We start from the raw sequence: 5,000 nt of genomic DNA on the forward strand, positions 1-5,000 counted from the left end.
GGAAGGAGGAAAGAGGGAGGGGGAGGGGGGGAGGGGTCAGTGTGTGTTTGGGAGGAGGATTCGCTGAGGGACGGGCGGGGGAGGGTGACCAGAGCACGCGACCCGTCTACCAACGCCCCTTTGACATATGGACATATCAGATATGCATGTATGTCCCCCGACCCATCTTTTTGTATCCCGTGAGTCCTGGTGTTCCTTATCTACCGGGACATTCGAGCTGTCTGTCCCGCGAGACACTGAGAGACACACTGGCTCTGTCAACCATCAATATGTGTCAAACCGGAGAGTCACCTTTCCTCCGCCCTCTCCCCCTGCCATTCAACTACCCCACCATAAACATGCGACCTTCTTTACCATAGTGACCCCCCCCCCACCACCAACCCCCTTACTGTAGTCTCCCCTTCCCCTACATCTTTGACCCCCTCCCAACCTCCCTCACCTGACCCCCCTCCCCCTCCAGGCCCTGAAGGATCTCCAGCCGCGTCGAGCATGGTCATTACACTCCAAGGGAGCCTGTAGTAGCGCCCACTATGTTCGTTCGTTTGTGACTGGCAGTGTGGTCGATTATGAATATGTCTATTCTTCTTTACGGTTATAGGGACGTTAACGTTCCTTTGTGGCAATATGTCTGAATTGCTAAATGAAGGTTTGCTTATTTCTTATTTTGTGAATATATGATTGCATCTGTGTTTCTTTGTTTGTATATGGAAGAAAATGTGTGAACAATGTGCGTATACTTATGCTTGTTATGTAAGAAATATTCTGCAACTCATGTAAGTTTTCCCAACGATAAAAAAGAAAGTAATACAACCACAAAAAAGGAATGATAAATAGCTAAGAACTCAAAGGGGCGCAAATTTATCAGCCATTTCTCAGTAGACGTGATAAAGAATTGCGAGCGAGCCGCCCGTCCAACATCCGGGGCGCGGCGACCTGCATGATGCCACTGGCCGCATCTGGAGCTTGAGGCCATATTTACAATCTGGTTTATATTGGACGGGGAAAAAAAGTTCCGCTCGTAAATCGCTCAGGTTAGCAAAAGACCGGAGAATTGAAGTCATAAATACATCAGGCAGCGACCCCTCGTGACTGGCCCTAGCCGAGGCTGTCATCGATTGTCATTATTCCTGGAGCTGAAGTGTTACAGCGTGATACATGGCCCGATCGCCGCTCGCCGCCGCGCCGCTATGAAGCCGGAGAGGACGCAGAGGGAGATGCTGGAGAAGAGGCGAGGTGGACAGGGAGTCAGGGAGATGAGGGAGATGAGATGCTCCTGATCAGGCGAGAGGTAGAGAGAGAGAGATAAAGCAGACTGTGAGAGAACAAAAAGTGAGGTACTGAAGACGAGCAGATGAGGTGGTAAAGCAAGAGAGAGAGAAAAAAAAATACTGGAGACGAAGAGAGAGGAATAGAGAGCCTGGGAAATTACATAACGGATATCAGATAGGGAGAGAGAGGAGCTGGGAAAAGATAAGAGAGGAGATACTGAAGTCGGAGAGATGGAGAGATAGATAGATAGAGTGAGAGAGAGAGAGAGGGGGGAGGAGAGAGAGAAAGAGAGAGAGAAAGAGAGAGAGAGAGAGAGAAAGAGAGAGAGAGAGAGAGAGAGAGAGAGAGAGAGAGAGAGAGAGAGAGAGAGAGAGAGAGAGAGAGAGAGAGGGCGAGGGAGCGAGAGAAAGAGAGAGGAGAGAGAGAGAGAGAGATAATAACACTTTCTTCGACGATTTATGAGTCTTCAAACTCCATCTTGACATCTTGTTATAAAAGTTTATCATGGTCTATGCTCGTTCGTTCTCACCTTTTTTTTTTTTTTCTTTATCATTTACGCAATAATCTTGTTTGTGCTTCGGGGATATTGTGAATTTCGCCCGAAATAAGAAAATGTGTATGAGATATCCTTATAATATCAAGCATTTTTTTTCGGCGAGGAAAAGAGGTGTATATATATTTTCTCGTCATCATATTGCTCCTGTCGATGTTTGTCATTCGAAAGGATATGAAGTTTTTGCCTCAATAACACGATCCTTAAAAGTTTACGGACATTTTATATGAGCAACTTTTTTGCGTGTGGTTGTGTGTGTGTTTGTGCGTGTGTTTGTATGTGTGTGTGTGTTTGTGTGTGTGTGTGTTTGTGTGTGTGTGTCTATTTGTGTGTGTGGGTGTTTGTGTGTGTGTGTTTGTGTGTGTGTGTGTGTGTTTGTGTGTGTATTTGTGTGTGCATTTGTGTGTATCTGTGTGTGTGTTTGAGTGTGTATGTTTGTGTGTATGTGTTTGTGTGTGTGTTTGTGTGTGTGTGTGTGTCTTAATATCATACTTGCGCCGTTGTGTATCTATGTGTGCATCGATTCAAAGTAGTGAAGAAATGTTTGTATTCAAACCGTAACTGGAGCAACATGAACAATGCGGATAAACCGAACCCACGGATTATCACAGAGCTATCCATCTGTCGTCAAAATTACATTCTATTTTAATCCCAGTAACATAGTTCATGATGTCAGGCTTTCATCCTCCTCCACCCCGACCAGATTCATCTCCTGTTTCCACCTTTTCCTCATCCTTCCATTGCCCTCCTGTTCCTCTTATTCGCTCTCTCTTCTTCTTCTTCTTCCAATTTGCTCTTTCCCCCTCTTCTTGTTCTTAAGCCTTCTCCCTTCCCTCTCCCTCTATGCTAACTTCTCCTTCTCTTCCTTCCCTCGTTTTTCCCTATCCTATCCTCCCTACACCTATCCAGCCCGGCATCCTGTAGTAATCCACAGGGTGAGTCGAGCACAAGCGGACCACATCTCAGCTCTAGTTTCACCTCTGTGATTATTATCATTTCCACTTTACATTGGCCTATTTTATATGTCGTTTACTTATACTTATACATCTTTTGTATTGTAAACCAAAAAATATATGAATATGATAATCATCGTCATTCACATTTCTTGTAATTGCACTCATTTTTTTTTTATTCATTCACTCATGGTATTTTGAACACATTTTTTTCTATTCTAATAGGTGTTCTTTCTTTCATAGATGAAGTGAAGGAGGTTTACTTCCCTAGGATTATCATCATGATGAATGTGTATTTGTAAGTATCTAGTTTTACTCATTGAATCCTGTGTGTTTCTTTGACTTTCTTCAAACCTTATATAACTTTCTCTTTGTCATATTATTCCCTCTAGTATTTTTGTACTTCTTCTTATTCAATTCTCCGATGTTTCTACTGTAAATATTATTTTTTTTAATTCTTTCTTGAATCCAGACTTTTCCTCTACCGCTTTTATTCTTCTCGGTTCTCAACTTAGAAGTTAGTTCTTGTAGTTATCCAGGCCCGTCTGGCTTCCTTTACTATTGATTTAAGCCCTTCTGGCACCTTCCATGGTAATTCTTAAGCCATTCCGGCACCTTCCATGGTAATTCTTAAGCCATTCCAGCACCTTCCATGGTAATTCTTAAGCCATTCCAGCACCTTCCATGGTAATTCTTAAGCCATTCTAGCACCTTCCATGGTAATTCTTAAGCCATTCCGGCACCTTCCATGGTAATTCTTAAGCCATTCCAGCACCTTCCATGGTAATTCTTAAGCCATTCCAGCACCTTCCATGGTAATTCTTAAGCCATTCCAGCACCTTCCATGGTAATTCTTAAGCCATTCCAGCACCTTCCATGGTAATTCTTAAGCCATTCCGGCACCTTCCATGGTAATTCTTAAGCCATTCCAGCACCTTCCATGGTAATTCTTAAGCCATTCCAGCACCTTCCATGGTAATTCTTAAGCCATTCTAGCACCTTCCATGGTATTTCTTAAGCCATTGGCTTAAAGCCATTCCGTTTAGCATCTCGGCACCTTCCATGGTAATTCTTAAGCCATTCCAGCACCTTCCTAAGCCATGCTCCGCATTCCGGCACCTTCCATGGTAATTCTTAAGCCATTCCAGCACCTTCCATGGTAATTCTTAAGCCATTCCAGCACCTTCCATGGTAATTCTTAAGCCATTCTAGCACCTTCCATGGTAATTCTTAAGCCATTCCGGCACCTTCTATGGTAATGCTTTAGCCACTTTGCCACCTTCTTAGTTATTCTCAGCCCTTCTAGTACCTATATTAGGTTATATTAAGTCTTGAATTTGATTTTACTTTGGTGCCCTTTGCGCATCTGTGTTTCGTTATTTTTGGATTGTTTTGGTGTTTGTTTGTTTTTTAATTATTTATTCATGGGTCATCTCCATACTATTCACGCTCCTGATAGACCTAGACTTCTGGCGGTAGATTTTGCTTGAGGTTTCGGGAGGTTAAGATCTCCAGAAATATCTCCTCATCACTTCTTTTCCCCCCGAGGAATGGGTTTTCCCTTCCCCTGACACTACGCCGTTATCATCCGGTTCACGGATGACCTCTTGGGGGTTCCTCGGTCACAGATAAACTTACAATGTGCAAAAAGATTCTAATTAGCGGAGAAAGAATTGATCTCGACGGATCTGTAAATAATCAATTGGCCATTGAATAATTACCACAAGGATTTGTAAATAAAATACGTAGGTGTCTTTAGGTTCATTCTACACTTTCCCAGGAGCATGTGCGCGGGTTTCTTCACCTGTCACCTTTAGTTACATGGTATAATTATGTTATTGAAATTTGTTATCATGAGTAAGATTAGGTTAGGTCTCCCTCTCCATTACAAATATTTCCACAACAATTGATATCTAAATAGATATCCCATTCTTATAGTTAAATCAACATTTTTCATATACACTTTTTCCCTTTAACCTTGTGACGCACACTTGCTCACCATACAGTAATTCCATACACTCTTTTCATCACTATGGCATCACTCATAATCTCTCCTTTATCAACGAGATGGTAAACGTCAATACAATGCTAGGGATCCTTCGTTGGTTGAGTAAGAAAGAAAGAGAGTGAGCCAACGCGCTTATGCTACAGCAAACAGAGCAGAAAGAGGGTTCATTTATCTTAGAAAGGACACAACCCCATTACCCCAAAGCTTGAATTATTGT

The sequence above is a fragment of the Penaeus japonicus genome, unplaced genomic scaffold (assembly GCF_977035675.1).
Source record: "Penaeus japonicus unplaced genomic scaffold, GWHDUDI00000001_assembly GWHDUDI00000012, whole genome shotgun sequence".
NCBI lineage: Eukaryota > Metazoa > Arthropoda > Malacostraca > Decapoda > Penaeidae > Penaeus > Penaeus japonicus.